Source organism: Magnolia sinica, chromosome 14 (genome assembly GCF_029962835.1).
Source record: "Magnolia sinica isolate HGM2019 chromosome 14, MsV1, whole genome shotgun sequence".
In the NCBI taxonomy this organism is placed as follows: domain Eukaryota; kingdom Viridiplantae; phylum Streptophyta; class Magnoliopsida; order Magnoliales; family Magnoliaceae; genus Magnolia; species Magnolia sinica.
In genome coordinates this window covers 1,666,897-1,680,210 of record NC_080586.1, presented here as the reverse complement: position 1 = coordinate 1,680,210, position 13,314 = coordinate 1,666,897, and positions in this window count along the sequence as shown.

The window sequence follows — 13,314 nt, the reverse complement described above, 5'->3', positions numbered from 1 at the left end:
ATTTGATCGTACGAGTCCGATTTACAATCAACGGTCACCGTTCCACAATTGAGTCCCAGATTCTGTGGACGGCCGTAGAAAAATACATTGGACCTCCACCGTAAATGTAGAAGAGATCCGACGGCTGAAAAGCCTGGCATTTCAGTTTTATTTTTAAGTGCCAAATTCAATTCTGGTCTAGGGTGAGTTGCGTTTGGCAAGTGCCACTGGGATAGCGTGGATAATTAATTTTTAGGTGTCTACTGAGCCCGTGGTCCGCGATGGACTACAAGCCCAGTGAGATCTTCGGTTCCCTAAATTTTTAGATTTTTCTGACCTTCCTTTGTCGTTGTATGGCCCGCACGGGCTGTTGCTAAGTGTAAACGGGCCATTTGGCTTGACGTCCCACACTTGGTCCGATCATGACCAGACTGGTCTACTCTAATGGGCTAATCATAGGTTAATTAATTAGTGATGCCCCACACACAAGTGGTTTAAGCGAACGGTCCTGTGGCAAATCCTACATGGACGCCTCAGGACACTGTTCTGGTTAGACAGGACGTTACAAATAGCCATATTATTCTAAGCCATATTTTTGTTCAGATTGCTATTCAAGTTAACTGAGCATCCAAACACACCCAAAATGATATTTAGTCCAGTTCATATTCAGTCCAATCTTTTGAATTTTGGGAATGAGATTCTTATTTTTGGATGACTATCAGGTGTAATCGATTCCAAAAAAATAAAAATTACAATGCTTTTTTTTTTGGTAGAAATTTTAGTGACGAACCAAATCCAATGCTAATTTCTGAACAAGTCGAAAATCAACTATGGATTTGAGGTTCGTCGCTTCTCCTAGGATTAGCAACGGACTGTATCCATCGCAAAAAAATAATAATTTAATGGCGAATAATTAGGTGGGTTTTTCATAGTTTAAGGATGAATTTTTTATTTTTGCGACGGATTCCATGTATCGTTTAATTTTTGTGATTTGGTAAACAATGACATTCCATGTGACGGACCAAATCCGTCGTTAATTTGGTTTTGCAACGGATCTTATCCATCGCAAATTCACAATTTTGGCATAGTGTCCACTTTTAAAGGATCAAACAACATTAAAATAATGTAAATTTTACTTTAAAATCTTATCTAATAATCTTTTCAACAATGCTAAAAATACATAAATTTGACATCATATGAGCAAGTTACTATATATATATATATATATATATATATATAGAGAGAGAGAGAGAGAGAGAGAGAGAGAGAGAGAGAGAGAGAGAGAGAGAGAGAGAGAGAGAGAGAGAGAGGTCTTCCCATTTTAGCTTCTAGCATGTAGAGTAGAGCAAAAGTTGGTCTCCCCAGTAAGCCACTAGTATAATGGTATCTAGAATGGAACCCAATGCTTATGGTATCTCACACATGGTTAGCTAGCCACTAATAAACTGCACAAACGTTAAAGGAGTCTTACCTAGAACAAGCTTGCTTGAGCGAGATTTAAGAAGAAAACATATGCTCTTGTTATTAATACTCACTGATTCCATTGGTGCCCTCTTTTTTGCTAAGTCGTCCATTCATTTTTTTTGGGTGGTGCCATTAACGACAGCGAATACCAGTCACAACCATGACCATGTCTCTTTGCGAAGTCGTCCATTCATTTTTACGCTTGAGGAACATGGAAGGTGGTGGACCATTGCATCTTACTGCCATAGTCTCTCTTTTCTAATCTCCTTTTGAGTTCAAAGTTCTATCACGTGAAACCTCAACCAACTGATGGTCTTAAGCCACTTGCACTTTTTTACTCCACTAACTATATGTTCTTCATGCGCACCCACAATTTTTTAACAAGATAATAACCCTCTTTTCTTCATTTGAGTTATTGTTGCTAATCTCTTTTTGGGTGAATGAGTAAAGATTTAGTGGGCCATGAAGTGTATGGAAACCTTGCCATGCACCAGGTTGCACGTGGATACATCTATCTGGACCATCGATTAGGTTAAGTCTGGTCTTCTTCCTCTACTCTGCAAGAATTACTTTTTATGAATGATCTTTTCCATCCCTTTTTGCATGTGCTGATTGAACAGTTTGGATCATCCGTTAGCATTATTTTGCAAAGCGGGCCATGAAAAGTGGGTGGGGCCAAATGGGCGGTCCAGATTGATCATATGAATTGTGCACGTCCACAAGCAACTAGGAGTTTGACAAGGTACTAGCCCACCAGATCATTCCTAGTTAGAAGAGTCTTTCGGAAAGTGATTACTGAGGGTCTCAATGCATGGCTCAGTGGTAAACGCACACGGAGATCATGGGTTCAAGTGGGGTGAGCCCATGGCTCAGCTCAATTAGACCATGCTTAGAGTTTAACTTAAACACGTCCCGTATATGGGAAAGTAAATCTTATTGGAGATTTAAGGGTCCAAGGTCAAGGTAGATCGTCTTTTAGTTATCATTTTCAAATGAAAAAACAAACCAAAAGATTAATAGTACTTTCTCCTAGCAGATTCCCTGGTGGCAGGTCCTGTGGGGCCACTGTGATGTTTGTGTTTTATATCCACGCCGTCCATCAGTTTTTGGCCAGATCATTTTATAGCTTAAGCCCAAAATGAAGCAGATCCAAAGCTCAAGTGGACCACATAACAGGAAACAGTGGGGATAATGGCACCCACCATTGAAACCATCCTAGAGCCCACCATGAGTTTTATTTCCCATCTTAGAGCATTTTTGTCCTTTCAACTCCTTTTCAAAAGCAGCCTCCACCACTTCTCTTTAGCTATAGCCACGTGGAAGGTGCAGTGTTAAGAACTCACGTGATAAAGACTGTAGGGCCAACTGGGGCCAATTGTGATAAATCTGTAACATTCAGCATATATCTGTTGTGTTGTCTCATGTTAGATGTTTATGCACAAAGAAAACATATCTATAGCTACAATGGATCTTAGCACAAAAATGTATGAATTGGTTGGGGGTGGATCTAGTGGATCCCTGACTGTGGGGCCAACCTTTTTAGATGTGTTGTATATGCATGCCGTCCAAAAAATCTCTTAATAATTTTAGGGCATGGGCCCAAAAATGAAGTAGATCCAAATTTCATATGTATCTTGCACCATACGGAATAGCAGTGACTAAACACTCACTATTAAAAACTTCATAGGACCCACTATAATGTTTATTTTCTATCCAACCTGTTAATAAGGCCACACAGGCCTGGATGAAGGGGAAAATACAAATATCAGCTTGATCAAAAACTTTTGTGGCGCCCCACAAGAAATTTTAATGGTCAATCACCACTGTTTGCTATGGTGTGGTCCACCTAAGATTTGGAGATGCCTCATTTTTTGGCCTATGTCCTAGAATGATTTGAAAAAACATATGTACAGTGTGGATATACAACACATACATCAAGGTGGGCCCCATAGCCATGGATCAGGTGATCACCAAATCCGCGGTGAGTCACCACCCTCCAAAACACACACATACACGCTCTCTCTCTCTCTCTCTCTCTCTCTCTCTCTCTCTCTCTCTACATGTATAACATAACCCTTAGTTCGTTTAATGCAATCATAACCTTGTTTGGTGACATGACTTTAGCATAAATCAAAAGCCAGAATATTAAAATGGTACTAGTGTAGCTTCTAATAGACATGATTTCTAACTATTTTTAAAGTCCTCCGGATGCAAAAGATGGTATAACTAATGCATTGGATTCTAAGACATGAAATGAAATGACAAGCAAAGTGTTCAAAGAGAGATGATGGGTGTAAAAGCACTTCAAATATAAAAATGGAAAAGAGTACGTACTAGCAATTTGGAGGGTGCCATGGAGAGCCTTTATAGAAAACTCCTCTGTGGTTGCTAAGAAAATGAAGTTATTTGATACTCTGGCAGACCATTAGCAACCATACTCATGCACACAGCTACTGTAAATGTGGCATACGTTTTTGGTGATCTAAATCATCCAAATCATGGGCTCCTAATGTAAATGGAGTAGAAGTCCTCACAAACTCACACAGACTGAGTGGATGACCTATGATTTGGTCAACTGTCGAAATTTCAAGGGTTATAATCATAACTTGAGGTTTATTTTGGTTCCATCACACATCTACTTGGGCCTTCGATTGCTTGGCCCATTCGACTGGGTCCCATCAAGGTTTCTTTAGGGGTGGCAATCGGTCGGGTTAAGCCCAATAATGTCTAGTTTACTAAATGGGCCAAGATTTCTGGCCCGAACCCCACTTGCAATCTGTTAACTTATGGCCTGACTGAGTATGGACCCTCCCAACTCAGTCAGTTAAGTTCTCATTAGGGTTAGGCTCAACCGATCTGATGGGACCCGGCATGACTAATTCAGGTTTAAGAAGGAAACATCGGGCTAGACTAGTGGATATGTTGAAAACCGAATGCCTCACATTTATGCTGAAATTTGGGCCATCCAGTCAATAGTTTTGTCAATAGATATCGAAAATATTCAGTTTTTTGGTAAAATTCTCTGAATAATTTTTAGAGTTTTTGACTGGGTAACTTAACCAATCAACGCATTTCAACTAGTTGAATCGACAGGCCGACGGATTGCATAATTTGCTTGATTTTGTGCAATTTATTTCTATTTCCATTTTTACTCATTTATATAGGTGTAATCGGGCTGGATCAGGGCAAGAGGCTATCCGTGCTTATTAGTTTGAGAGTTGTTAGGTTTTTATAGTGCAATATCACTCTGCGTCGTGGTTTTTCTCTGCAAAAGTTTTTTTTACGTAAATTTAAAGTGTTCTCTGTTGAAGTTGCTTGTACGATTGTGATTATTTTGTTTGCTTCTTTTCTGTGTGCTTCCACGAGTCCTAATAACATATACATATAGATACATCACGTATGCACATGTCTGGTTTGGTTCAGTACAACCTAAAAACCTGGTTTATTTACATAAATAGGCTACATTTTTTAGCCTGAGCACGACCTTCTCTACATAGGGTTACCAATGAGCTGAGCCAGGACCTATCAAATTCGAAATTTTGAATACACCCTGCCCAACAGGTCCCACCCATTCAGCAGCCCTACCACTGCCTATTTATGGTCCACAGAAAAGGCCTGGCCCAACCAATGATGCTTATGCATAGCCACCTACTTCTGTGCAAGATCTTGGTTGTTTCTTTCCCATAGTGTATGAAAGATGACAAAAATGCCCTTGAAAACTAAACGTCTGGGCCGGGCTCAGCTCGGGCTGGTCTGATAGGATCGCCGACACAGTTCAAATCCAGCCCAATTTATAAGCGAGCTTAAAGTTTAGGACCATATCATCTCCTGGGCCTTGTATTACAGCCCAAGAAAGCCATGCTTGAAAGCCAGATAGCCTACGCCGGCCCATTGACAACCCTAATTTTGATCCAGAAATGGGCCCCACTAATTGGGTTGAAAGGGAGAGAAATTGTATATATATGATCAAAACAAGACCCAAATCGAGCAATCCAGGCCATTGATTTGATGGGCCCATTGTGAATGCAGCATGGCCCAAAGTCAAACCTTGTTGCATGAAAAAATATTATTGGACGTTTGTTTGCAAGAAGTTAGGGGTAGCAATTCTCTTGTTGCCCAATGCCTAACATGTGGCAGGTGCTGTAATCGATCCAGACTGTCCATCTGGTCTGTCCCATCTTTGGATGGCCTGAGGTTGAATATTGCACTGAACGGACGATCATAGCCATATAATTATGAACGGTAGCCTTCAAATGGATGGTAAAATGAAAATATTAAAATTTTTACACTCCTAAAGAAAAAGTGATGCATAGGATAGACTGTTTGGTGTGAATTTCAATCCTAAGCCATATAAGAACAGGGCCCACTAAATGGACGGGCTAGATCCACCGCAAATCTGTCTCAGTGGCACGTATTAGACGACCGCCCAGCAACTAAGGGCATTCATACGTTATAGGAATGCGGGTAACGGTAGAGCAAAACAGCTCAAATTTAGGCAGGAATTGGTGGGGCGCGCTCCGATGATATCGATACTACCTTAAGCTACGGTGGTCCTGCACCAAACTCACGTGATTTATTCACGACATCCAACCCGTCCATCAGATCGCAACCTGTATCGAAAATATAGCTCGATTCAAAACTTAGGTGGTACTCAGCACAGGAAACAACCTGAGAATGAACATCTACCGTTGATTTGAATAGGAGGCCCACCTTGTAGTTTATCTGAAATCCAGGCATTCCTATCCCATCAGATAGACCGCCTGCCGTCCATGATGAGTGATCGGCTGCATATTTCCACGGTAATCTTCATGGCGGCCCCACCATTTGAATGGCACGGATGTTGTAAATAAGGGACACGGTTTGCTGGTGTTGGGCTAGCTAGTGTCAAACCTCTGTTGGCCTTACTACGGAAATATGTGTTTTATCCATACGGTTCATCTATTTTTCCGGATTATTTTGGGACACGACTTCAAAAATGAGACAGATCCAAAGCTCAGGTGGACCACACAACATAAAGGAAACAGATTGGCTACTCCCCTTGCCACCGTCCCGTGGCTGGTGGTCGGTGCTCTGTGGGCCCCACCATGATGTATGTGTTTCATCCATTTTTACAGATCATTTTAGGCTTGATCTCAAAAATGAGAGGGATATAAATCTCAGGTGGACCACACCACAGGAAAACAATAGTGATCGGATAACCACCATTAAAATCCTCCTAAGGCCCACTGTACTGTTTATTTGATATCCAATCTGTTGATTAGTTCATACAGGCCAAGATGAAGGAAAAGACAAAGATCAGCTTGATCCAAAACTTTTATGGCCCCAAAAGGTTTTTAATGGTCGACGCTCATTCAACACTGTTTACTGTAATATGGTCCACTTGAGATTGGGATATACTTCATTTTTGGTCTCATACAATTAACTAATCTAAAAAAATAGATGGACGGCATTGATGAAACACATACATCATGGTGGGGCCCACAGAGCACCGACTATCAGCCATTGGCTGATGGCAGGGGGAGTAGCCAATCCGTTTCCCACAAAAAAACAGGGAACAATGATATCCACCGTTGAAACCTTCTTAGGGCTTACAGTGTACTTCACATCGCCAAGTGCGGCGCACTTGAGTTTTGGATCTACCTCATCTCTTGGCCATGTCATTAACATGATCCGGAAAAATGGATGGACGGATGAATTTCTCGAAAACATGATGGTGGACCACCTAGCTTTTAGTGGCGGGAAGTTTCGTGGGCAATCCACCTCACGTGACTCGGTGATACCGTTGAAAATGTCAGCGTGGGGACCATACGTGCGACCCCGTCCAAGATTCGGCCGATACGAACACGACGGATTCGACCGACGCACGAGGCCGGTGGCGTACAGCGTACTGCATTGCACCTAATGTGGGGACCCTGAAACGCCCACATGGTGTGGGGACCACTGATCACCGTCCGATTGCGAGTACTGCGCCCGGTTGTAACTACGCATTCACGGGCGCGGATTAGGTGAGTTAGGGGTAACAGCTTAGTGGGTGAGTCGCTGACTAAGGGGCCCACCTTGATGTACGTGTTGTATATCCACGCCGTCCATCCGTTTTTCCAGCCTATTTTAGAGAACGAGCGCTAAAATGAAGTAGATCTAAATTTCAGGTAGACCACACCATAAGAAACAGTGGTGACTGACGATTAAAAACTTCCTGGGGTCAAAAAAGCTTTGGATTAAGCTGATATATATCTGTTTTTCCTTCATCCTGGTATGTACGGACTTATCAACAGGTTGGATGGTAAATAAACATTACGGTGGGCCCTATGAAGTTTTTAATGGTGGTCATTCAATAACCAGTATTTCCTGTGGTGCGGTCCACCTGATATTTCGATATACTTGATTTTTGAGATAATAATCTAAAATGATCTAGAAAAACGGATGGACGGCGTGGATATACATAATATGCATCAAAGTGGGCCCCACGGTCAGGAGCTCCCCGAAGCTGTCACCCCAGACTCACCTAATCCGCGCCACGCATTCACACAGTGCAATGCATGCGACAATCAAAACGCACAGATCCAGACCGTACTTTACATCTTCGAAAATACGTACCTCACTGGTTGGGTGATCCTATCCATTCAAATTCTGGAACCCGCATGTAGAATTTGGATGCTTCAACATTTTCACCGTTCATTTAATTGTCACTGATTGCTTGAAAATAATTCTATGGTTACATTTTATTTTTGGTTTATGCCTCATCCATACAAATTTCCATGATTTGGAGAGTTTGGATTGATGTCTACATGTGAAATTTGTAGGGTTATTGGGTATATGTGTATGATCTACGATGCTCTTCCAGAGTATCTACGTATATGCCTCCTTCAATTATTGGTTTTCGTATATCCGCTAAGCCAATAGGCGTGTGAAAGAGGTTCCATCTACACAACACCACACGTGCTATTTCGGCAGACAGGTAGGATATCCAAACCGTCTATAAGGTAGGCCACACCTTTTATATTTTAAGAAAATTCATTCTGGTCCATCCAGATGTTAGAAATGGTGGACGGCTTAGAAAAATCCAGCTAAGTTTCCTTCAGCCACTGATTTTTCTTCCTTAGGTGTGGTCCACCTGATTCTCTAACCAATATGAATCTCATGCCACGCTATATACAAAAGGATCCTGATGGACGGATTGGATCTCGTACCTATGCACTACGCCGGGGCGTTTTGTGGCGCGCATATTAGCTACCTTATACACGCGCGTCAGCTTGGCAAACCTGTAAATGGAATATATCCGCATTTTCGAGTGTCTGCCATTAGACCCAATTGTCTACAACCCCTGTGGGCCCACTATGTTGTATATACCAAATCCACTCCTTACATCAGGTGGTAAACCTTATTAGCAATATATTTGCAAAATATAAGACTGTTTAAAAATCTATTTCGACCACATTAATGGAAATAATGTAAAATTGTTCGAAAATTTATTTGGACCGTTTAAATTATTTTTTCGACCAAGAGATTATTGGATGAGGCTATTTTTGTCTCACCTCTTTTATACTAATTAGTTACACTGATTTATGGGTTTGAAAAGATAAAGTATGAGAAAAGAAGGATGAAAGATGAAGTCTTTGATGAGGAAGGCAGTGATGAAAGATGAAGCCCTTGAAAAGCAAAATCCATTAGTCAATGGTAAATTTCGTTTTTATATTGGATGATTTGGTTTCATGGAACGCATCCTAGTAAATTGTAAAACCTATACCAAGAAAACTAATATTTAATACGAACTTTCTCTAACCATCGTTATACAATTTAAAGATGAAGGAATTATTCTTTTTGTAAAAGTATTTAATAGTTTTAATACTTTATTTAGTAAATTGAAGGTGATGAATATAAATATTGACAAAAAAAAATCCAATGTTAAATTCATGAGATGGTTTAATTATAAATCTCAATAATAGTTCAAATATCAATATGAAGTCAATCATGCCCACATTGTTTATTGAAGAATCTACATGAGGATTATTTTTACACATAAATTACATAATTGCATTACAATTTACATGAATGATGATTGCATATATAATAATTATAAAGAATGGGAATGCTATAATTATTATATTTGATGGTATCACACATTTGTTTTGGATATGCAAGAGATACTGAACATATAAATTTTAGGTTTCAGTATTATTTTTTTCTTCTGTAATTTTACTTTGATAGTACTAATTGTGTACGGGTGAAACACGGAGCACCTTAGAACTTTTAATAATCCTTCAATAAGAAGTTAATGGATCCTCTGCAAGTTCAAGGAGAATAGGCTTATTTTATAACAAGTGTTGTGTGTGGAGTCAATGAAAATGCCAATGACATTTAACTTGCCCATCATAGTCGCCAAACCATGAAATTTGGGTACCTCATAATCAAAGCCAATCTAGTGATCATGTTGATCATCATACGAATTAGGAGGCCTTCTACGAATTTTCATTATTTTCTACGTATTTGTAGATGTATCCTCGTCAGATCGTATAATGGTTACTTGAGTCGAACGGTGGATATATATATATATATATATATATATATCGAAATGCTCGGCTAGTCATCGATTCTAGTGAGAACTTTTTGAGAACTCATCATATATGATGTGAGTCCAAAATCTGAAGAGTCTAAGTGATGCAACACCCCATAAAACCCCCATGGCCAAACTTTTTTTTTATCCAAAACTTTTGTGGGCCATGGAAAAAGAAAATAGTTTCCTTCCTTGATTTGCATCTCTCTTTGCTATGGCCCACTAGAGTTTTTTAATCAAGGTGAAAATTGGTCCCTAAGGGTTTCATGGGATGCCTCATCACATGGACCGTTCAGATTAGAGGCCCATGACACATGTGTAAAGGTGTGCATGCGCGCAAGTGGGGGGAGAGAGAGAGAGAGAGGAATGCTCACTTGCGCACAAATTCTCATGAGAACTTGTAAGAACATTTTGAGAACTCATCTCCCGTAATATGAGCCCAAGATCTGAATAGTCCACGTGAACTTTTACCTTGATCTAAAACTATGGTGGGCCACGGCAAAAGAGAGGAAAATCAAGGGAGGAATTGTTTCGTTTTGCCATAGCCCACCAAAGTTTTGGATCAGTGGTGTTGGTGGAAACTAGTGCACAGGTGAGCATTTCTATATATATATATATATATATATATATATATATATATATATATATATATATATATATATATATATATATATATATATATATTATTTTATGTTCAATTGATATGGTCAATAGCAAATGAAGGCACAAATCCAAAGTCTATTTAGATAAAGTGAAACTCATAGTTAAGACATTCATACCTGAACCTTGCAGAGAGGTTAAGAAAAGAAAATTAATGTTTTTTATGTACTCAGTTGATAGGGACAGTAGCATATGAAGGCCCAGATCCGATGTCTATCCAAATCTAATGAAACCCATAACTAAGATTTCCATACCTAAACCTCATGGAAGGGTTGAGAAGAGAAGTTAGTAATTATACTAATATCGTTCGTAATATCTCAAGCAACTTACTTGTGTCCATGTATTGATCAGAATTGCCACTGGCTAATTAAAATGAAGGCTCTAGAATTCACAGTTGGTTAGAATTTATGAAATCGCCTAGAGAGAGGAAAAATTGAAGAATTCCTGACTCAAATGACTCTTGAATAGGTCTGTGCCGTAGATACTCGATAAGGGCCTCTCGGTTACAGAAAAGGAAGATGTTAGGCACCTTTTTACTACCTATGTAAAATACAGTCTTTACTTTGCAAGGCTCTACACTTTCAAAAGAAATTTAAAAAACTTCCTGTAAAATATTAAAAGATAAACTGCAAACAATATAAAAATAGTAGAAAATGGTTTTTCCAATAAAAGAAAATAAGCATAGAGTTTTTGATTATTCCTTTTAAGTCATATTTCTTTTATACAGAAGATCCTTAAAAGAGATGACTATAGATCAAACTTTACGTGGTGTTAGAATATAGCCTACTACCCTAGATGTTCAAAGTAAGAGAGTTGAAATGTATAAATTAGAAAAGAATATGTTAAAAATATGATATTGGTTTTGGAGTAGAAATAGAATAAAAAAAAGAAGATTGAAGGATTATAAAAGATGAGGGAACGGAGACTCAAAGTCTTCTTCCCTGTCTGTCACTGGCTCTCTCTCTCTTTAGCTTCCTCTCTCTGGGTGGCTCTCTGACGGACGCTCAGCCACTTTCTGGACTCTGCCTCTTGCCTCAAACACCCTCAATCTCTTGCCCATTTTATAGGTCTTTTGGGTGGCAAGTTCGGATCGTACAAGCCACAAGTTCGGTATCAACGTTAGGCTCGTATGAGTCAAACCCTAACACGGGTCATAGATGGACCATGGATGATGGCATGTGTCATGGCATAAGAATCTCATGCAAGGCTTGTGTGAGCCAAGCCATGTGTCAGCAAGAGCCAGAACCCGCATTTTTCAGCAAAAAGCGGCACTCAACAAAGCCAGCACTCGACACAATGTTGGGCTAACCCTGGTTCAATTCAGACCGTTAGTTGCCTTTTTGTAACGATTTTATCCATTCAGATCGAAGGCCCACCCAAGTTACAAAGTCAAGTGGTCATGTTTTGACTATATAATATCTACAGTATTCTACTGACCCATAAATTATCGTAAGGCTCAACATTTACACAATCCAAAGGTGAACCTCCTCATAGAAAATGATGGCCAACCGTCCAAAAACCTCCAAATTCCCCGTGACGACTTATGATAGTTGGATTAGGCGCCTGATTTTCACAGGGCTAAACCTTCATGGTAGGATGCCCCTTCTGGATAGGTTACCTCCCATGGCTTGGAGTTGTGAGCCCATGCAATGTCCCTGTAATAAGGGGCTTATAACCTACATTCAAAGGTGCCCCAGCTCGAGCCACCGTATGTCTTTTCAACTAAAATTCCACTAGTGTAGGAGATGGATATTATAAAATTAAATAGGTCTTAATGAGTACTACTATTTTGGACCTTTATGTGTGGCCCACTTAATGGGCAGCACGATCTGATTTTTGTGTCAATAGATATTCATGGTGGACCTACCATTTTCACGGTACTGACGCCATGAATAAGTGACACGTGTTGGCCAGAAAGAGGGTACAATATATAACCTGTGACACCGTTGCCTATAGTTGCCAGGGTGATGAATAGTTCTCTTAGACTTTTTTATGGGCTTGCATGTATTTCCACTTTGGGAATTAGAACAACGGCACACTTCAAAAATGGAAAATGTCCGGCACGATCTGATTTTTATATTAGTGGATATTCATGGTGGGGCCTACCATTTTCATGGTACCGATGATGTAAACACGTGGCATGTTCGGAAAGATGGTACGGTAACTTGTGGTACCATTGCCTATACGAGGCGGTGGGCCCCATCTTGATGTATGTATTATGTATCCATGCGGTCCATCCGTTTTTTCAGATCATTTTAGTTCATTATTCCAAAAATGAAGCAGGTCAAAATTATCAGGTATACCATACCATAATAAAAAGTGGTGATTGACCGTTAATTGGCCACCAAAGTTTTGGATCAAGCTGATATTTGTTTTTATGCCATCATCCAGGCTTATGTGACATTATCAACAGATTAGATGGTAAATATACACTACGGAAACATTAAGGTAAGCCCTAAGAATTTTTTAATGGTAGGACGGTTCATCACCCCTCTTTCTTACAGTATAGTTTACCTGATAATTGCATATGTTTCATTTTTGAAAAACCTGCCATTAAATGATCCGAAAAAAAAACCGATGGACAACATGAATATACATTGCATACGTCAAGGTGGGAAAGATGGTACCGTAACTTGTGGCACTGGCACCATTTTCCA